At 38.1% G+C, this 23,159-nt stretch overlaps 1 protein-coding gene, 2 long non-coding RNA genes and 1 pseudogene across 4 annotated transcripts in view; 2 read left to right on the top strand and 2 right to left on the bottom strand.

The window, feature by feature from the left end:
* LOC146466091 (uncharacterized) overlaps positions 1–5,063 on the top strand; it is a 65,343-nt gene extending 60,280 nt beyond the window's left edge. The window contains exon 2 of the long non-coding RNA XR_014868152.1: positions 4,008–5,063. This is a non-coding gene — a long non-coding RNA (uncharacterized LOC146466091). The remainder of the gene's footprint in view (positions 1–4,007) is intronic.
* Positions 1–23,159, top strand: part of LOC146466087 (uncharacterized) — a 277,353-nt gene that overhangs the window by 143,412 nt on the left and 110,782 nt on the right. The window lies entirely within an intron of this gene.
* The window catches only part of LOC146466095 (uncharacterized), a 150,696-nt pseudogene that overhangs the window by 37,237 nt on the left and 90,300 nt on the right, over positions 1–23,159 (bottom strand). The gene's annotated exons all lie outside the window — the stretch shown is intronic.
* The window catches only part of LOC146466097 (uncharacterized), a 166,967-nt gene continuing 154,239 nt past the window's right edge, over positions 10,432–23,159 (bottom strand). The window contains exon 8 of the transcript XR_014868142.1: positions 10,432–11,385. The gene's annotated coding sequence lies outside the window, so the exon portion shown is untranslated. The remainder of the gene's footprint in view (positions 11,386–23,159) is intronic.

The following is a 23,159-nucleotide window of genomic DNA, read 5'->3' on the forward strand; positions in this document are numbered from 1 at the left end:
CTAACATTTCTTTGCCACCTCATCTCCAATTCTTTAGCTGTGGTCGCTAAAATAATTGAATGAATTTATTCCCCTCCAGAAATTTGTGAGGTTTTTTGACAGCTAGCCTTAATTCTAACGGGAAATGAACACCTTCTGAGAACTTATCTCGAAATAACTCACTGCGGATGCGCATTTCAAAAAGGCAAAGCAGTGTCGCACCAAAGAAAGGGAAATATTAAAGCTTTACAAGCCCAGTTTTATGCCTTTTAATTTACCAACAAATTCTTTTGTACCATTTCCAAAGAAAAGGAAAGCTTACGTCTTCCACATCGAATAATTTTGCCCAGTAGCTATGCACGATTTAAAATAGTATAAACGAATTCAGCTTCCCTCAAAAATTAATTGTAAAGCATGTAGCCGACGGTTTGTTACTCTGGTGTGTATTACGAAACAGAGAATGTGAGCTTTGTGTTTCGCAAGTGAAACAATTTTTAGTTAATTTTTTACTAGTTTGCCGATGCATTTTCATTCAGAATATCCACGCTCTACCGTCATATTAAATCGCGCCAAAAGTTGAACCTTGGAGTTCTATAAGTTGGCTGGTTGCAATTGGATGTCCTATTTTGTTTGAGTCCTTTACTTCTAAATTGTCTCCAATTGTTAGCTGCTATCGCTAAAGTACTAAAATTCCTTTATTTAGGTTTATAAATTTGTGACTGGTTGTTTGAAAGGTACAATAAACTCTAAGGCCGCTGGGGAAATAATGAATACCTTGAAAGACATAATCGCCAAAAAAAAATCATTAGGCTTGTAAACAATACTTTACAAAATCAAGAAATTTAACTGGGACTTACTTCTAAATGAAGAATTCAAGTTTCTTCAATATTCGTTTTACTTTCCGAGAGAGTTGTGACGCTGTAATCTCTCGTTGAATTGAAAAGCGGTAACTGACGAAGAGTTATATTGTTCTATACATTATGTGCTCGTTGCTAGGCATCAGTTCGAAAATACAATTTCAATCTTAAAAGCGTTCGTTCAGGCGCTTTATTTTCACCAAAGAACACAAGCTGAAGTAATAATGCCCATCGCCAATTACTCGATGTAATAATAACATTTACGTTATTAAATTGTGCAAAGATCTGTCACTGCACAACACGTTAGCGAGAAAAGGTTTAATCTATTCAGACTGATGAATTGATTTTAAATTTTATTTGATATTTTAGTCTTGCAATGTCAAAAAAAAAAAACAAATACAGAACAAGAAACAAATTATGCGGAAGAAAGAAGAAAGAAAGAAAAAATATAAGGGGAAACAGAACTCAAGTGTAACTTCAACCAAATAAATGTGAACCTTCGAAGACATTAAGAATCAAAATACTATCTATTTCATTTGGCGTATTTATTCTAGGAAAATGGGAGTCTGCTGTGTGCTGAATAGAAACTTTTTTCAAGAACAGCATATTGTAATGTCATATGCAGTAACTAGAGTACACATTAGAATAGAAAAAATATTCTACACGAACAGTGACAAAAATAGTAGTGTATACAGTGTCAGTTTTATTGACTCAATGATTGAAGTGGCTTTCTGTGGTACAGGTAAGTAAGAAAATTTTCTATGAGGTTTACAACGTACACGAAACGAAAAGTTTGACTTGATTTCAAGTCAACGAGAAACCATGTAACCTACTTGATTAATAAGGCTAGACGGGACTTTTATTCTGAGTTTATGGTTGAAAACGGTGCTGAGCAAAGGAAGCTGTTCAATGCTGCAAAAAAGCTTCTGGGTATGAAGGATGAACCTTGTTTGCCGAGCACCTTGATAAGACCGTAATGGCGAACGACATCGGTAGGCATTTTGTTAGAAAGTAGGAGAAAGTTCGCAATGAAATTGATGCTACACCTGTCAGTCAGTCTGATCGCGATCTCGTACCTCCTGACAAACCTGTGGTAGACGCGAATGTAACATTGCGATCCTTCTGTAATCTATCTATGATCATATTAAGAAATCGGCTAAAAAGTCATACTTGCTTGATCCTCTGCCCACCACCTTGGTGTGTGACTCGATTGATGTTCCACTGCCTGTCATCGCAAAGTTAGTCAATACCTCACTAAATACTGCGCACTTTCCCATTGAATGAAAACAAGCAATTGTCAACCCGCTCCTAAAAAAAAGGTGCTAAGGACATGATTCATAAAAACTTACGACCTAATAGCAGCCTTCAATTTGTCTCAAAAATTACCGAGAGGGCTCTCTTCAACAAAGTGTATAGTCACATGACTGACAACGAACTGTTTCCTGTGCTACAAAGGAAAGGGCACAGCACAGAAACAGCACTACTGAGAGTTGTAAATGATGTTTTGTCCAATATAAATAAGCAACACGTGCCAATTCTTATATTGCTTGATCTGAGTGCGGCATATGACGCTGTCGGCCATGCTATACTGTTACGCCGACTCGAGATCTCATTTGGCATCACGGACGCTGCTCTCGCATGGCTCTCATCGTATCTATCTGAACGTAGGTGTTCTCCAGGGTTCGTGTCTCGGGGTCCTTCTCTTCAGTGCCTATACCAGTAAGCTGTCCGAGGTCATCAAGCTGTACCTGCCCAACGCACACGCATTCACTGATGATACCCAGATTTATCTTTCCTTCAGCCCAGACAACTCCCTTGATGAAGCACAGGTAGTACATGCCATGGAGCAATGCATGTGTTCGCGCCATAAGGGTGTGGATCCAAGATGACAAACTGAAACTTAATGAGAACAAAACTGTGGTGATATTATTCGGAACCCGCAAACAACTTAGCAAAGTCAACCTAGGTACTCTCACTATTGGTGATACTACTGTCGCTACTGTAAACAAGGCGCGAAATCTCGGGGTTTGGTTTGACTCGCAGCTGAATTTTAACGTTCACAATACCTAAACATGTAGTCTACCCTATTGTTCACTATACAAAATTAGATGCATTAGAAAGTACCTTTCGTACAAGAGTGCACAAACACTTATTTCAGCACTAGTAATTGGACACTTAGACTACTGTAACAGTCTACTGTACGGCTTACCAGCCAGCAATATTATCAAGTTGCAACGGGTCCAAAACGCTGCGGCAAGGCTCATTTCCAATAGCACGCGTTTTGATCACATTTCTCCTGTTATGAAAGACTTGCATTGGCTACCAGTTAAATACCGTATAATGTTTAAAATTGGTTGTATACACATTCAAAGCTTTACATGGTAGTGCTCCCACATTTATTCATCAATTGATTAGACTTGAGCCACAGTCAAATTATAACCTGCGATCTAATACAAAACACTCACTGCTTGATCTGTCAAACAAGTACAAGAAAACATCAGGAGACAGAGCGTTCTTTGCAGCTGCGCCGACCCTATGGAACGCCCTTACAGACGAGTTAAGAGCTTCCAGAAATCTCAAAATTGTTATGGCACGGTTAAAAACTCATTATTTTAAATAAGCCTTTAGCTTACGGCCTGTAGTATTTTAACACATATCTTTTGCATGCATATATATATATATATGTGACATTCTTTATTTAGTATCCATTTATTAACTATTTAAAAGATGTAACATTGTAGAATTATAGGCGTTGAAATGTAGATCATATACCCATATATTTTGCGCTATATAAATAATAAAGTTAAGTTAAGTTGAGTTAAAGTTTGCTTTCCATTCCAGAAGTAATAAGTTTTCTGGGCTCGTAAAAAAATTAGTGAAAAGAAGATAGACGAACTCAGCTTCCCACAAAAATTATAAAACAGTTCAAACGCATGCACAGAGAAGGTAAAATAGGTCCTGGCTCTGGCAAGGCATAAAGAGCAGCTAAAGTTTGTCCTTAATAGAGTGCATTATGAATTAATAGTTGTAACAGTTTAGTTTGCAAATAAGTATATTAAATTTATATTAGAGATAACAAAAAAACTCGTCTCAAGACGGAACTCCACCAATTCACAGATTTATTGTCCCATTTTTGTCCTAAATTCATTGAGTGGCAAAATCAACTGAGAGGTGCTTTTAGAATTTCCCTCTTTAATAAGCTTTGCGTCTTCGTACATCCTTGTTATGATGTTAAAATTTTAAAGATTTGGATTACCAAATTGAAATTTAATAACATGAATTTTTGAACTTGTTGTAACATGTTGTAAAATGGTGTTTTCGTAAAAATGGCTGGTTCGGCTTCAAGGCACATGGTTCGTGGAACACAATGCTAAAAGACCGAATACATTTAAGACGAGTTCGTCGTCTAATTGGACTTGTGTGTAAACTAAGTAGTAGTAATGAAGACTCCATTAACAATTTAACCCCTTCTATCAAAGAACAAATTATTCTATCTTGTTTTCATACTTTTCTTATAAAAGTACTGGGGAAAAGTTATTAAAATATCAAGAAAATTCACCTTGGGTGATGATATCCTTAATTCTCATGACCTCAGGGGTTGAATAAGCATTAATATTACAAGGATAAATTTGATGCTGATCACTTTTAGGGCTTAAAGGGTTAAGTTACAGCGTTTTTTTAATTGAGTGTCGTAAAACGAAAAACAAAGCAATTACCATGGTCAATCACAAAACACGTGAACAGTGCAATGGAATTCGAAGCAAATGCTTGTAACCGACGCCAAGCGCGGGAAAACGCGTGCGAATAGGGCACGATTGGTTTTGGTTTTGCTTCTCATTGGTTGAAAAAGTGACGCGAGTTTTTCTTACAAATCACAGAGCGTGATACTGAGCAAAACCAAAGGAAACGCGAAATCATTTTCGACACTCAATTGAAAACCGCTCTATTCCAGGCATTAAACTTCTAGAGAGCATGGTCGGACATCGCCAAATTGAAAGAAGGATTATAAACGAGGCGAGACTCGCCCACTTGTAGACTATCTTCATGCTTTTCCCTACCTTTGCTCTCTGCAATGGCCACTTTCACATGATAACTTCTCTGGAGTAATAATCTGTCCGAAAAATGATCCCTCTATGTGTTAACACCGCATTTGGTAATTTCGTACCCACAGTCATCAGGCTTTTTGGTCAGCACTTGGTCACCAGGAGCAAGACTGGGGAACTTTAATTTTATTAACGCAGGATTTCTGCGGTAAAAAGAATGTAAGCCGTTACGATGCAGCCAGTCAAAAAAAAAAAAATCCCGAATTCTCCAGTCTTTCCTGGCTACCAACCGCTGGCCAAAGAGCCTGAGAACACTGGGTACGAGATATGGCACTTTGTAGTTGCAGAGTCCTTGCTCTTAGAAGGATAATTTGTCCAGAGATAGATGTAAATAGACATACAAGAAAGCTGATGAAAATCATGCGAATTGCCCGTGTAAATTATAAGCTGACCCGTTCAGTTACAGATGAGTAACATGTTGAAGATAGACAATCTACCTGACAGGCAGGAAGAAATAGTCCTACAGGCGTAGGCGTACCGTAATATGTATAATATGAACGAATCCTTTACAATCGCCAAAAGAGATTTTTTTTCACCTGTTAGCGCAGAAGGATTCAGAAAACCGCTAGGGAGTGTGTATGAGTTTGCTAATAAAGTAACTATATTCTTTAAATAGCTTAGTGTGTTGCTCAACATTACGATTTTTATCTTCTCGTGTATAGCATCGCTGAAAGCAGAAGCTGTTTGAATGGTGCACATATATGTTTTTGCAAATACACCCTTTCAGTTGGGTGGTATATATCATCTAATGAGAACATTTATGCAAAATATTAAAAATTTTGTCTCATCTGTTTGTCGGATCGTTTTGTTCCCTTTTGAAGACATATTTGTGTAAGCTAATGGAGCTTTGATCTGTTCGAATACTTTAGGTGAAAATTTACTTCACGGAAAGTTTTAGGGAATGGAATATTATTTCCCAAATTTGCGAGCTGCTGTTGGCTTTTTAATCTTTTTTTTTTTTCGCTTTTTTAACGATACATCTGTCCCTTCGAATTAGTTTTCTCGTGTTACAAAATTTTGAGCTGTCATTTTGCCGAAAAAAACTTGAGGTTTTGAACAGCTATATCCGAAATTCTCAGGCAACGATTTACCCTGTTGAAATAAATAAAAATAAAGTTTATTGGTTGATAACGCCTGATGCCGAAAAAGAGAACACCAAGCCCGAAAATGGGTAGATCAACGAAGAAACAAAAATTCCTAGGTCTTAGGAAAGGAGAGTTTTTGGGAATAGCCCAGTTAATGTAATAACAGGTCAACTTGGCAGTAACATTGATGATACCCAACTTTATAGTAAGATCAATAATACGCACTTTCTTGCTCATATGTGTGGAAACTCGCCCACTCTTTTAGTCGAGAAGAAATTCACCTTATTCTCCTCCATTAGACTACACTGTGAAACAGTACGATTACTGTTATTATTATTTTTTTCTGGGGGAAGGGGGATGTTGGGGGTGGGGGCGGGGGGAGGGAGGAAAATGGCGACCTGATTGCCAAAATTGGGCAGTTATGAAACAAAACCATTTTTAAAAAAGGCATGTGATCCTAATAGCAGTTTAGTTTTCTTCATTTAATTGTAAAGCAAATTTAGGTACTGTAAAAGCTGATGGAATTATTTTTGGTATATGACATCCCATGCAGAAATCATGTCTGTGATATCAACACCTTAGATAAATCGTAGTATTTGAGAAGGAGCAATAGAATTTCTTTACAAACCCAGTAAGGATGTTTTATTTGCAAAGCGAGTTTGCTGTCAAGGGGAGTTAAACCATGAAGAGAACCATGGACAGAAAGAAAAAAAAATATAATCGCTAGGATTATTCCTGTTAAGTTCCATCAAGATCCCTTCCTGAAAGACAGAAAAAAATTTTTTCAACTCTATGTTCAATATGATCAGCAAGATTTAGGCCAGGCTAAATGACAAAATTAGAAAAAAAACTGTCACGAACATCTGCATTCATCATCACCTTAATAACTTTTATTCAACACTAACCTTATATGCACAACCACCAAATGCGGAAATCAACCCATCTGGTTTCGAAATGTAGAATAATAGATTAGAAATTAAATTTCGTCTGACTAGAGCATAAGCATCAGCGTATTCACGTCTCCAGACTTGTTTAACAGATTGCCCTCAAAGTGGTCACGAACTTTTCAAGTTGTCAATCTACCGCTCTAGTGAAAGACATTTCTTTCCTTGTCTCACTGCAACGTGTGACACGCGGCTAATTGACGAGGTGCTTCTTCCCAGGACCTCCACACACTGCCACGTGGAATTGTTTCAGATATTCCTCCTCTTTAAAGCGCAAATTATCGGCCCCCGTGTATAAGTACTATGTCTCAGTCGGCCAAAATTCTAAAGGCCTCCGCCTGCTGCTGAGAATAGACTGCATTGGGTACTAATTAATTCATTACCTGGAAAAATAGCTTATGCCAGTTAACTCTCCTTATGTACGTGCCAGATTAAATTAGAATTATATTAGAATAAATTGGCAACCGGCTCATGTCAGCCAGAAATATTGTGAATATGATGAGCACGTTGATATACAGGCACCACGTTTCCCAAAACTATATATACAAGAGATATATCACGCAAGGCAAATCAGTTGGACCAAGGGTAGGACCTATTGTTTTAAAGTAAATGTCTTCCTTGTGACCTTTTGTTGGAAGCTGTGCGTCTGAGTCTCGGCAGTTTGGCAGCTTGGTCAGCAACATTTTAGTACGCTTCTTAATATAACCTTCCCAGCATCTTTAACAACTTAATCGCATTCAAGCACAATGTTTCAATGGTCTCAATGGTTATTATTATGGTCACGTCTAAGTCCATCTAACCTTGCTGAAAAAGACTAACAAATCTTCAGGGTCAAGATCTCCGAAACACTGGAACGTCAACTGTCACCACCCCTCACGGGTAACTTGTCGTGATTGCAGCTAACTTTTGTACCCTGGACAGAAGTGATTATAAGAGCATATTTAGCTTTATCGGTTACATAGTTGTCATTTTCCCCAATTTCATTCAGGCCGTGGATTGCGTTTCTCGGAATGTCCCGGCATTTTTGCAAATCCTTTATCTATCAAATGGTAGTAAAGGGCCGGTCATAAATAAGGGGGGCGGGGGGGGGGGGGGGGGTGGGGAGGGCTGGTGCATTTTTATTTTGGCGTACCAGTTTTGGAGAGACCCTCCACATTCCAGGGGTAGAAAAAATGTTGACCCTCTAAAATAGTTTGCATAATTTATCATGATCCCCAACCCCTCCTCCAACACTAAGGCTACCTGTATTGCAGCATGGCCCGAATTGCATGACGCTGACCTTAAACTAACAGAGAAAAAACGAGTTCCATTTCTTCCTGATCTTGTGGTTACGTTCATTGTGATTCCATGATAGTCTAGGTACAAGATTTTATCACCCTCTTGGTGTTCTTTATATTCTTCTTCTTCTTCATGCTCAGAACCGATTTCAACAAGAATGTCCTCATCATCGTCATTTTCATCACATGTGACCACCTCATCCTCTTCACTCTCATCTGTGTCACTGTCTTGCTCCCTTGGGTTTTGTGTTACAGCCAAATGGTTGGTTATGTGTCTTTGGACTTAATTGAGTTTTGCTTCCTTCCTTCCCTGGCAGTCTTTGTTGTGGTGTCTCAGGTGTTTGATCAAAACAGCTATTGTCTGTTTGGTTCAAGAACCATCTTCAAGCCTGGCAACCCAATCAAAATCTTCATGTTGCTTCCCTGCCTGGTCAGATTTTTTTTCTGCTTTTTTTTTTTTTTTTTTTTTTTTTTTTTCTGAGAAAGCACTTTCTACCATTGAAGAGTACATTCCAGGTCTTTTGGAAGAAAATGGGCAACTTTCTGTCACAGAAGACCATCGAAGTGAAAGTACTGGAAGTGAAAGTGAATCAGATCAAGAGCCATGATTATCGAGCTATAAATTAATTAGTTTACATCACTTCAAAAAAACAGTTATTAATCGCTAAAAAGATATATTTTACATTCTATTTTGACAATATACTGTTTATTCAAGTCAGGAGAGGATCTAGACATAGGACCAAGAAGTGTTATTAAAAACCCATGTTTATATTCAACAGTCATCAAATAAAGGATGCGTTCCATATTATATTTACAGAAGAATGACTGTGACTACAGAGGAAATCTAAATTGACTCCTTGACCCCAGGAACTTTGCAAAAAAAAATAATGCCCCCCCCCCCCCCCCTTAATGACATGCACCAAATTGTTTGACCCTCCCTTTTGTACTTGTATGAAAAAAAAAAAATGGCCCTCCCCATGTTTGCACCAGCCCTCCCCCCCTCTAATTTATGACCGGTCCCTAATTCAGTAATATGGGACAACATCCACCATAGCTGATGACTGTTCCCAATATCGTTACGAGCTGCTTGACAAAGCACAAAGGCCACGATTAAATGAGACACCCAGGTTTGACCTCAGGGTGGTACGTCTCAGTCCGGTGAAAGCAGGTTTGCGGTTGTTTATTATTTACAAAAAAATATATATATATACATATGGCTCTTACCAGTGGAAAATTTCCAGGAGAAGCGAAATTTGATTTTCATTTGAAAAAAGTTAAGGTAGTCCCGTTTTCCCGGTTAGGACGTTCCATTTACATCTGTCGTATTACCAATGTGTGTGGCATGGTGAGAAAGTATGAACCGTTTACATGACACCAGCACTATCTCAAATCCCCCTCTCCCCCAACCCACCAAATCGTTACGATTTCAGACCAACATAAGATGTTTGTCATGCACCCAAATGTTAAATAGCTAGCGGATGGTTGCTCTTTCCACCATGTCCTGAAATATTAAATTTCGTGGTTGTTTATTCCTTATAACTAAAGATGAAATCATCCGAAAGCGAGCAGAAAAGAAAAGAAAAGAAAACAAAACAAAACAAAAAGAACCAACCGAACCAATAAATAAGAGAAACAACGTTCAGCTGCTGAATGAGTCAGACATGTCTGACATGATTTTCCGGATATTTTGCCCTAACACTAGTGTTTGTAATTCTGCGGTTCACGAAGAAAGCATACATAGGTGGTGATTCTTCCAATCCTGGCAACTTGCTTGAACTGGAAAACATCAATTGAGTGGTTCTGTCATTTCCCATTGTTTTTGTTTTAGGTTTGGCAAGTAGATTTCTGTTGCCCAGTTTTTTGTTTTATTTTGAGTCGTGATTTATCTGACTTGTTTTTTCTCGTATCTGCAAGGTTTTGTTTCGATACAGACGTTGGTTACATAAATATTTCGTTGATAGTCATCCTCAACGGTAAAACACAATATCCCGCAAGGCAACTCCAAAAACTGAAGTCGCTTTGTATCTCGCGTATCATCCAACGCGGCAAACAATTTGCGGATTCGGATTTAGTTGATTTTTTGAGCGGATCGACGGATTCAGACATTAATTTTAGCGGATCGGTGGATTTACATACCTCTATTCATCCCCCTCTTAATAACTATAACAGCAAAATTAAATAATCACTTTTACGTTTAACAACACGTTGCTTTATTTTTTTCATTGCGACAATCCTAACTGTGTAACGTTTCCAATCTACTCATTGGTTCTTTAAGAATGGTCCCAAAAGTTAAAGATATATAGTTATCCCTTACTATTTTATTTTATTGACATTTTTTGTTTCTACCTTAACAAGATAAAAAGAATCAATCATGTCCAGGCTCAACATTTAAATTTCGGGTTTGGTGTTTCACATTGATGAATTTTGCTAAAGGTCTTGATAGCAGTAAACAAGTTATAGGTAAAATATATATGTTATATATTTATCTCAAATTATTTTTTTATTTACTTATTTCATAACTTGCGATGGCTGTTGTAACGGCCGAAAGATGTTGTACTTTTCTTCCAAATGATTTAATTGCCTCCACGTCCGGGAACACGTACTAGCATCAGTAATATGTGAGCCTGATGAGATACATTTCATCTGAAAAACTACTAAAAGCAATGGTATTTTCCTAGTTCATCAAAATATTAAAACTACAAACTCTGAGAGACAACACTGGGACTATTCCACGTGGGCTGTGGTCGATTGTTATACCATGATATTTTTTGCAGCTGAAAGTATAAGCGCTTTGTTAGTCTCAAGCTCAAGGCACCGAAAACAAAAAAACTATTCAGTAGTTTGCCTTAGCTGGTCTTATAGTAGTTTTCGCTTAAAAACTGGCGTTAAAAGTGCAAATATACCTATAGCGCAAGCAAATTATTTTCAATGCAAATTCCAGTATTAGATTTTCTTGGCTCTCGGCTTAATCTTGGAAGTGGGAGTATTATAGTGAAAGTAACCCATTTTCTTACTCTTGAACACAACTAAACTCGAATTTAAGCATTAAAGTATTTCAGACTCGAATAATTTTCCGAAAGCAAAATAATTAAATTGGAAAATGTTACTGTACTGATCAGTCCCAGGATAAAAAAAAAAAACTCTGTACTTAAACAATAACCCATATATGTAAACTGTATGGTTTGCTGAAAATAGAACAGTCTCAGTTCTTCCCTAGTCACTACCACAGAAGCGGAGCCGGCAGTTAGGTGCGCCAGTGAGGTAATACACGTAGAAAGAACCGCAGTTCCTCACTTGGATGGTAGTTGACCAGTCGCAGCATCCACTAGACCAATGAAAACACACCGTTCTGCTAACTTGACCATCAGCAACATTAGGGTGCCCTCCTGTTAACCATCCTGTTGCGTGAGTGCTACACCTCCAAGTGGGTGGGCATGAAGAAGCCATTCGCCTTCCTGCAGCTCCCTCAAACCGATACCATCCATGAGTCATTCCGCTGTCACAATAACCGTGATAAGTGGTATAAATTATCTTTCTGTCAGCACTGTTCAGACTGTTATAGTTCTGGCATTCTGAAGAGAAACAGTTATAAAAGTAACACAGTGATATTCATCGCAAATCAGACTAAAGCAAGTTTCAATTCACTGTATTATCCCAGATCCTTATTACCAGTGGATAATATTTCTAAGCATTAAAATTATCATAATTAGTATAATCATAATTTAAAATAATTTCAGCCAGACCATTCCAGCTGGTAATGCATTGCGCTACTAGGGAAAACAAGGGCGTAGCTGCCATACACGCACATGCGCACGCACGTACACTTGAGAGCATACAAACTGAAAATTAACATTATAAACAATAAATAACATAAAATAAGAAATAAATCTTGGGATTAAAAAAAAATTTACTGAAGTTCGCGGAATTTAGCAAGACAAAGTGAGTTTTCAATCCTGGATTTTCAAATAGTAATACATTGTATCGTACGCGATAATAATAATAATAATAATAATAATAATAATAATAATAATAATAATAATAATAATAATAATAATAATAATAATAATAATAATAATCTTTATACAGGGAGCCCACATCACGAAAGTGATATTTAGTGGGGCCTTGTAGATTGAGAAAAAAAAACTACGTTATCTTTTAAGAGCGGCTGTCAGTAACTTTCGAGAATCCGGCGACAGAAGCGAAAATTCGAATTTTTTTTCATTTGCCCCAAAAGACCCTTTTGGTGAACTATTTTCAAAACTAATATTCAAAAGTTCCAGTGAATTTTTATTTTGGCAAAAATTGGGAATGTTCGAAATCGGCCAAAACGTGGCCGATGGCCCGATTGAAATTATGCAAATTAGTACATTTTTAAAACTCTCGTTCAAGACAAGGCAGCCTTTTCTCGAGTTGACACTTACACAATCGTTTTTACATCACTTGTGCTTGCTTCCAAACTATATTTTATCTCCAGTTGAACATTCTTTCATTTAAAGTTGCCCACGTAAAGAAAAGAATGTTTGCTATTCCTTAGATAGAGTGATTTTTGCCATATTTCAGATGACCATATCATCAAGGGTATACAAATATACTGGTAATGAAATAACTATTTTGAACGGGCAATTGTTCTTATTTATCATGTTAAAATATTTAGTTTGGCCCGTGAAAAGCGAGCGCGCTAGGTCGAGATGTGTGGAATGCACTTTGACACAATTCGCCATTTCAGTACTTCATGTTCCTCCTGTTACTTCACGGAAGCTTTTAGATAAAAGCCAAGGTCTCTGTGCTCATTTCATGCTTTTATACACGTAAATAACTAGCTTTGAACTTGAGTGCACCCCATATTAGCATTAGGTTATCAAATGATTCCTTTTAGGTGAAATTTTCGAGTTTATATTGAGCAATTCAAGCGAGATGAAGGAGCCGTTCCCAGGGAAATAACTTGAAATCAGTGAAAATAATACGCTGTCTCTCATATCATGCTACACTTTCAAACTACCGTTATTATTAAGCTAGAAAGTGTAAATGCTCTCTTTTTACGTGACCTAAAACAGAATTTGCCTAAAATATTACGAATAAAGCCAACCGCAAAAAAACACTGAAAAAATCGCGCACCGCCGTAAATGTAAACATCAGCCGTTTCTCGACTTGCTACATGGATGAAACGCGTCCGTTGTTTTACCTCTGTTTACATTTATGATCAGAAAGTAGAAACAAAAAGTCTTCTCTATGCCCATCTGTATAAATGCACTCGCCAATCAGGCTTTGATTTTCTGTGTGTTTGTCGAAAATACTGAAGAATAGTGCAATATTGTTACTGACTACTTGACTCATTCAATCACAACCTGATAACACGACCGAAAAGTAGATATAAAGAAATGCTCTTACTTGTCTGCAATCGTTACTCACCTTATATCCGGTGATATCACATCCCCGAGGCAAGGCTGAAAAATGTCTCAAAATCCGCATATTAGAGATTCAAAGTTTTGAACAACGCGAATAACTTTCATTGCGTGACAAGTGAAATGTGATACACAAGCGCGCGAAAAGCACAGGAATAAAAAATGTCAAGATTCGCCCTTGTGCAGTGCAAATATAATTTTTGAAATTACAAGGAAAAATTGAGGCAAGTCAAGGTCTGCAAGGTATATTTGATTGCTGGATTGAAACGGCAATCATGTTCCCCCCCCCCCCCCCCCTTGCCTCCTCCGGGGATTGTACCGAATTCTCATCATCATCAACAACAACAACAACAACCTTAATTTTCTTCAAAATGAAGCCGAAATTAAGAGTCATTGTCTGAGAAAACCAGGCAGAGGTGAAAGACGGGGGTCGGCCGATTTCCTTCAAACTTTCACCATTTAATGTCTGTCCGAAATGATAATGAATGATGCTATTTAGCAATTCTCTTGCTGTTGCGTTTCGTAGTTTGACCACCCCACCCTGGTTTTGACCCTTACTGACCCTGATGTCACGCAAAATATATGCAGAATTTGAAGCTCAATAAAATATATTTCGCGTCATTTCTGTGGACTCATATCGATTGCTTGTATTGTTTATCGTCTAAAAAACGTTGTTAAAGGTAAATATCCCGACTTAACATAAAACTTATTCTTTATGGAATTTTGCAATTTCCTTGCGATCGCAAAAATGTCTTGGGCCAAAAGTGAGGCAATTTCGAAACTGTTTTTCTCAGAGGTGCGGCGTTCCTTTCCAAACATTTCTTGATATTTTTTAAGCCAAACATCTGTTCTCCCAAAATCAGCAAACTCTAACTTGAGCCATTAAAATGCGTTTGCATGAGCCACGCTCGAAGTCAAAGATGACTCGGTATTTTTGCTAATAAAGTTCCACAGCGGGTTTTTCTCGGTTTTTCTTTATTTCATCTTCTTCTCTTTTGGTTTTTTCTTTTTTGTTTTTGGATAAGCTCGATGAAACTATCCTAACTCTTCGAGGTAGAACTTCCCTGGAAGATTTAGTTGAGTGACGCTTTGGGCAGGAATAACATCAAATTGGTGTTAGCTCACGCTTGATTTGATTATGCGTGACATGTCACGGTATTGACAATTGTCAAACGTGATCACAAACAGAACACATTTCCCACTTTTTTTTTACATTTCCTTTTTAAACTTGGTAACAACAAGCATTTCCCTGAAACTATATCAAGTCTTGGAGTCAGTCTGTTGTTGATAATTGTTAATTGAAATAAAAACAGCATCAAATACCTGTGAAACTTGCCACGGCAAAAGAACCTCCGGTATGTTCGTTACATAACAGACAATTGACAGAGTAACAAATCTTTCTTCTGTGCTCTTTCTGGTCTGTGGATCCGCCTTGTGGCGCTGAAGGTGTTGGTTTGAAGATTTTTCCCGTGCTATCCTGTACACGAGATATTGAATCGCACTGGCTCGTCAGTCTTGGTTTGGGAAGAAAGCGTGGCGCGACGGGTTCAAAGATCTCCGCCGAAGTCGATTTGATTCTCAACAGAGCAGGTAAATTTGATGTCCCTGAAGATGAGAAGGAGGAATGACTGTTTGCCCCAGACATCACAAGAACCTTACAACAGACTAGACCGGCCGATAACGGACTATGTGTTGCCACCCAAGTTATAAGGGACAACGAAAGTGCATTAAATACACAAACCCGACGAGTAAATGGCAAGATGTCACAAGGCATTTTTGAGCTGCATAACGCTGTTGTTCCCATCGGTTCAGGTTCGTTTTATGTTTATTGACTGACTGCATACTAGACTCATTTAAAAAATATAAACAACATACCATTTACGGCCGTGGGAACCGAACGCGAAGTTTCGGACATTTGTTTTGTTTACATTTGTTCCGCGGAGTCGCATTATGCCGCCTCAAATTAGTCGTATCACAGGACAACCAATCTTGACCTCCATGCTACACTATTGTATTTTAACAGCTTTTAGTTGGAATTTTGGAATAAAGGCGGGAAACATTCTGCCCCATTAAAGAGTTTCTCTACATTAAATATTTCATATTCATGAGAAGAAACTAGTTTTGTTTTATACCAAAAATCAGGGTGTCACTAAAACCAGGAACGGGGAACCGGGAACGGGGAACGGGGAACGGGAGTCTGGGAACGAGTGTACAGCGGTAATCCCTATAAGAATTCAAAATAGACAGTTACGTCATTTATTTTGAGGTTTGCGGTTTGGGATCTAGCAGCACTTTTGCATGAACGCCGATCAAATTTCAATAAAATTACAATTCAGCGCCTTTGAAATCTACAACTCTACCAGGAGCCCATTACCCCTGACTCTACATAAAAATGCAAAATAGAATAAATTAACTCTTCGGCGAAAGGTTATATAAAAAAGAGGGTTTAAACTCTTTTAACGTTTTATAAAATATATTGATGTTAACTACTGTATTTACAGTTAAAACAAACTAACAAACACCAAAATTACCACGAGATGAAATTAAATCTATCTCGCTTCCTAATCTGTGTCACGAGCGAATTGGCTACAAACAGATATTTACATCCGTTGATTTAAAATAAGTTATATTCTAAAATACCCTACTTAACGATGTGCCAGATTCCCCGGTTAACTTGCTGAAGAAAGAGAAAATATCAGAATAGCAGTACAACCTGGAACAATTAAAATTAATTTTATAAAGGATGAGAAGCTTTATCAGCCTTCGATAGCCAATCGGAAGTAACTGCTCCCACTAAAAGCAAATATTGCATTGTTCTCTATACGCGCTGGAAAGTTGTAGATTTCAAAGGCGCTGAATTGTAACTTTATTGAACTTTGATCGGCGTTCGTGTGAAAGTGCTGCTAGATCCTAAAGATTTGAAACCGCAAACCTAAAAATCAACTGTCTTTTGTTAAAATACCAGAGCATTTGAGCCACTACCGGTCAGTTTTTTTTCTCGCTGGGTTTGGATTATTTTACTTTTGCGTAAATGAGAAAAGTGTGTCTCCTTAATCCAAGCTCAGGTCGCTCATAAACGAGTAGAGATGAAAGTAATTGCTATATGTTTTGACTGACAAGGAATCAATGTAGTCAATTATACCTGGGAAAGATTTACAGCTATGTAAACGTCTGTGTAGCGAGAAGCTGAAAGGTGTAAAATTTCGAGTTCCATGCTTCCCGTAGGGTGACAGTTTTTCGTGGAACATTAAAAAAAAAAAAACAACAACAACAACAACAACTGTATATCCTTCAGTTTATACTTACCTAGGCCTTCAAACTGACAAAGTATGAGCGAAATCGATTTTTTGACCGTGGCCACGATTTCTCTGATTCTTACTGACAATCACTTTTAATTCCTGTTATGAAGTGACTTAACCCTGAATATCTGCCAAAAAAATCTAAGATAAACCTTAAAGGCGCTCTTTACGTTGCATTAAATAGCCTAGTTTAAATTCTTTTAGGGACTACCGCTGTACACTCGTTCCCAGACTCCCGTTCCCCGTTCCCCGTTCCCCGTTCCCCGTTCCCACTTTTAGTAACATCCCAAAAATCATGATTCCTTGTGAAAAAAAAAAATACAATGTATCATTGGTATAAAATAAAACTAGTTTCTTCTGATGGATATGAAATATTTAATATATATTTGAGAGACACTTTAATGAGGTAGAATGTTGCCCGCTTTTATTCCAAATTCCAAACAAAAGCTGCTTTTACAGTCAACCCAGGTCACGCGTGAACGATATTTTTGAAATTTGAACGAAGTTTTGAAATTTACATGTCAGTTTTCAAAATCGCCAACGAGATTTCAGAGTTCCCGTATAAATTTCCCTAGCTTATTGACAGTATAAAGCTATGAATTTTTCTTTACATTGCAAAATTGAATATTTCAAGAATAACAATTGTTTCCCAAGTATTTTGAATCTTTTTTTCAGTTAATGCATCTTTTTCGGAACGACTTCCAGAGAAATGTCCAACATTTCATTCACACGTCGGACATTACAAAGAGAAATTCGAATGTTCATTTCATTCTTGGAATTACTGTTCACGCGTGACCTGGATTGACTGTAAACTATATCAAAATACAATAGCTAGCATGGAGGTTAAGATTGGTTCTCCTGTTTAACGCGGCATTGCGACTCCGCGGAACAAATATAAACAAAACAAATGTCTGAAACTTCGCGTACGGTTCCCACGGCCGTGAATGGTATGTTGTTTATATTTTTTAAATGAGTCTAGTATGCAGTCAGTCAGTTAACATAACACGAACCTGAACCAATGGGAACAACAGCGTTATGCAGCTCAAAAATGCCTTGTGACATCTTGCCATTTACTCGTCGGGTTTGTGTATTTAATGCACTTTCATTGTCCCTTATAACTTGGGTGGCAACACATAGTCCGTTATCGGCCGGTCTAGTCTGTTGTAAGGTTCTTGTGATGTCTGGGGCAAACAGTCATTCCTCCTTCTCATCTTCAGGGACATCAAATTTACCTGCTCTGTTGAGAATCAAATCGACTTCGGCGGAGATCTTTGAACCCGTCGCGCCACGCTTTCTTCCCAAACCAAGACTGACGAGCCAGTGCGATTCAATATCTCGTGTACAGGATAGCACGGGAAAAATCTTCAAACCAACACCTTCAGCGCCACAAGGCGGATCCACAGACCAGAAAGAGCACAGAAGAAAGATTTGTTACTCTTTCAATTGTCTGTTATGTAACGAACATACCGGAGGTTCTTTTGCCGTGGCAAGTTTCACAGGTATTTGATGCTGTTTTTATTTCAATTAACAATTATCAACAACAGACTGACTCCAAGACTTGATATAGTTTCAGGGAAATGCTTGTTGTTACCAAGTTTAAAAAGGAAATGTAAAAAAAAAGTGGGAAATGTGTTCTGTTTGTGATCACGTTTGACAATTGTCAATACCGTGACATGTCACGCATAATCAAATCAAGCGTGAGCTAACACCAATTTGATGTTATTCCTGCCCAAAGCGTCACTCAACTAAATCTTCCAGGGAAGTTCTACCTCGAAGAGTTAGGATAGTTTCATCGAGCTTATCCAAAAACAAAAAAGAAAAAACCAAAAAAGAAGAAGATGAAATAAAGAAAAACCGAGAAAAACCCGCTGTGGAACTTTATTAGCAAAAATACCGAGTCATCTTTGACTTCGAGCGTGGCTCATGCAAACGCATTTTAATGGCTCAAGTTAGAGTTTGCTGAATTGGGAGAACAGATGTTTGGCTTAAAAAATATCAAGAAATGTTTGGAAAGGAACGCCGCACCTCTGAGAAAAACAGTTTCGAAATTGCCTCACTTTTGGCCTAAGACATTTTTGCGATCGCAAGGAAATTGCAAAATTCCATAAAGAATAAGTTTGATGTTAAGTCGGGATATTTTCCTTTAACAACGTTTTTTAGACGATAAACAATACAAGCAATCGATATGAGTCCACAGAAATGACGCGAAATATATTTTATTGAGCTTCAAATTCTGCATATATTTTGCGTGACATCGGGGTCAGTAAGGGTCAAAACCAGGGGGGGTGGTCAAACTACGAAACGCAACAGCAAGAGAATTGCTAAATAGCATCATTCATTATCATTTCGGACAGACATTAAATGGTGAAAGTTTGAAGGAAATCGGCCGACCCCCATCTTTCACCTCTGCCTGGTTTTCTCAGACAATGACTCCTAACTACAATGAAAGTAAACAAATCAAGAGCTTTCGAAACCTCAATGCGGTATTTCAATACTTAATCCTGAAACAAAGAGCTAATCTATTTAGGAGAGTGAAGTTTTTTTTCGCCATGGCACCTCTCCGTGCGGCTCAAAAATTGCGCAAGATTTGTAATGTGTTACGCTTAATCAATGCAAAAAGGACGTTCGCTCGCACCTATAAAGGGACAAAAGATCGGGCCTACTGTGTAAAGAAATTCTGGACGAAATAGTATTGTTGCTAGGGCAGTTAAAGTGTTTTCATTTGAGTGAAACTGAGAGCATGAAAAAACATTTTATTTCCTTTTCTGACTTTCCCTATTTTTTTAAACAGAAATCCACTGCCATGCATTACTTGACTTTATTCCAGGAATTATGATTTACGACTGAGACTTTCCATTCGTCTTTATATGCTCTCACCACCGAGAGAAGTAAGGCCTTTGTGTGAAATGAAAAAGTCAGAAACCTTTAACGACGAAGGCCGGACCGAGGAATGAACTGCAAAGAATCGTTGTCATTGTCAATGCATGTACTGTAGGTTAACCCAATTCAAGTGGAACTCGGAATTAAGTTATATCTTCAACCATGCCATATAATAACCACTATAAATTGAATAATCACTGGACTATGGCACACAGGTTCGAAAGGTACTCTCACTGGCCTAGCTTGTCAGATCAAAGGCTGTTCGTGTGGTGGATACTGACTGGAGGACGCTAGGAGGATTTAACAATGACAACGTCAGACTTACACAGTGACGGCCCGTAAGAGATAACACCGTCTTTTAGACCGAACACGAAAATCTGAGAAATACCAGTCGTGCCCCTCATTCTTTGACACTAGTGCGCGCGCTAGAAAATAAACTCTTATCTTAAAATTTGATCAGCCCTTCCGTCAGCAATAATGCAGAATAATGTTGTGTATTTCCAGTTAACATTTTATCACCATCAGTGGCTCATCTCAAACAGACATTAAAGCTTGGTTTAACAAGTTAACCTAAGGGACTGTGCAATAATTATCAGGAGGGGGGGGGGGGGGGGGCTGAAAAACCAGAGTTATCTAGCAAAAACTTAGACAGTACCCCCCCTCCAAAACTAAAAAATTAGTTCTAAGCCCCCCTCTGTTATGTTAAAAATAACGTCGCACCCCCCCCCCCCCCCCCCCCACCAACACACACACACACGCACTCACTCCTCGCCGCCACCATTACCATAGATGCCTTTAAGTGCATACCTTTTATATTGTCATGCTACTGTAAGCGTACGCTTACTTGTTGGATGTCGTCGTCTGGAACAAATAATATCCCATATGAGTGTTGAACAAAGCCATCCGTTTCGGAGTCATCTGAATCCAACTCAGAGTTGTTTTCGGAAGTGCTTGTGTGAGAATCAGAGTCGCATTCGGAATCACTGGATAGGAGTTCTGTGTCACTGTCATTGGCACTAATTCTTTCGTTGTTTCGTGTTCCAGTCTGCGAGTTTCCCAGCCTCTTCTCTGAAAACGCTGGTAAACTCAAGCCTGGACTGAGCTGCCATCACAGCTTCAATAATGACAAACGTTATTACGTAACATTTGGTATCGAGAAGGATATTGATCGCTTGATTGAAGATTTAAACAAAGCATTTGCTAAGTACCGGGGTGCTTACCACATTGGCTCAAAATCCAAAACTTCTGAAGCCAGAAAGAGAAAGGAGCAGAGAAAAAAATCAAATAACAGGAGATTGAACGCTTCAAATAACAGACGAAAAAGGGCTTCCATTATATTTAGATCCTTGGGAGGAGAGCCTGTTGAACTTTGTTATGAGCCAGAGATGTATGGAATTCAGCAAATCGATTCAGTCGATGAAGAAACATTACTTTTATTCACATCAAAAACCGACAAAGCTTGTCTACGAGATCTGTTTGATTCCCATTGTTTTACGGGGGATGCTAAAAAACAAGTGCATGATTTTTGCTTTACGTAGGGTCAGCTTAATTAAATAGAAGAAGGGTTAAAATTAATCAGTTATCTTTTCATTTTGATGGAATTTTTTCAATAATCGTTTAACAGCTGTTCGTATTGATATTTGTTACAGTCTATCATGAGGCCTGTATTGAGAATCTTTAATTGCGTTTAAGTTTATTTGCATTTCGAATAAAACTTAAGGCCCCCCCTCTGTCAAATGAGTGATTTTACTTTGACCCCCTCTATCTTGGCAGCAATTTTAGGTAATGCCCCCCCTCTGGTTTTTCAGCCCCCCCCCCCCCCCCCCCCTCCTGATAATTATTGCACAGTCCCTAAAAAGATATATTTTTTTGTTCCATTCATGGTGAACGTCCTTATTGCATTGATTAACCGTATAATCCATTGCAAATCTTGCGCACCTTTTGAGCTTGATCCACAACTTTTGCGCGTTGATCCATGGCGAAAGACAAACTTTACTCTCCTAAATATATTAGCTTTTTGCTTGAGGATAGTATTGAAATACTGCATTGAGGTTTCAAAGGTCTTCAAAAGGTCTTAATTTGTTGACTTGATTTAAATTAATTTCGGTTTTACTTTTCCTGTAATGTTATTGATGAGAATCCGGCACAGGCATTACAGAGTGAATCTCAGAAGAGGAAAATTACATGATTATTGCAGTTTCAGTCCATTAAATATACCTGGCAGACCTTGACTTGGCTCAACTTCTTCTTGTAAATTCAAAAATTATATTCGCACTGTCATCACAAGGTCTTGACATTGTTTATTCCTGTGCTTTTCGCGCACTTGTGGATCACATTTCACTTGTCACGCAATGAAAGTCATTCGCGTTGTTCAAAACTTTGAATCTCTAATATGCGGATTTTGAGGCAATTTTCAGCCTTGCCTCGGGGATGTGATATCGCCAGGTACAATCTGAGTAACGATTGCAGACAAGTAAGAGCATTTCTTAATATCTATTTTCCAGTCGTGTTATCCGGTTGTGATTGAATGAGTCACGGTAGTCAGTAACAATGTTGAAATATTCTTCAGTATTATCGACAAACACACAGAAAAACAAAAGCTTGGTTGGCAAGTGTATTTATACAGATGGGCATAGAGAAGATTTTTTGTTTTGTACTTTTTGGTCATAAATGTATCAGACGTCAAATAACGGACGCGTTTCATTAATGTGGCAAGTTGAGAAACGGCTGATGTTTACATTTACGGCGGTGCGCGATTTTTTCAGTGTTTTCTTGCGGTGGACTTTATTCGTAATATTTTAGGCAAATTCTGTTTTAGGTCACGTAAAAAGAGAGCATTTACACTTTCTAGCTTAAAAATAACGGCAGTTTGGAAGTGTAGCATGATATGAGAGACAGCGTATTATTTTCACTGATTTCAAGTTATTTCCCTGGGAACGGCTCTTTCATCTCGCTTGAACGGCTCAATATAAACTCGAAAATTTCACCTAAAAGGAATCATTTGATAACCTAAAGCTAATATGGGGTGCACTCAAGTTTGAAGCTAGTTATTTACGTGTATAAAAGCATGAAATGAGCACAGAGACCTTGGCTTTTATCTAAAAGCTTCCGTGAAGTGTATTGATAAGTGCAAAGTAACAGGAGGAACATGGAGTACTGAAATGGCGAATTGTGTCAAAGTGCATTCCACACATCTCGACCTAGCGCGCTCGCTTTTCACGGGCCAAACTAAATATTTTAACATGATAAATAAGAACAATTGCCCGTTCAAAATAGTTATTTCATTACCAGTATATTTGTATACCCTTGATGATATGGTCATCTGAAATATGG

Source organism: Pavona decussata, unplaced genomic scaffold (assembly GCF_977016875.1).
Source record: "Pavona decussata unplaced genomic scaffold, jaPavDecu1.1 SCAFFOLD_154, whole genome shotgun sequence".
Classification (NCBI taxonomy): domain Eukaryota; kingdom Metazoa; phylum Cnidaria; class Anthozoa; order Scleractinia; family Agariciidae; genus Pavona; species Pavona decussata.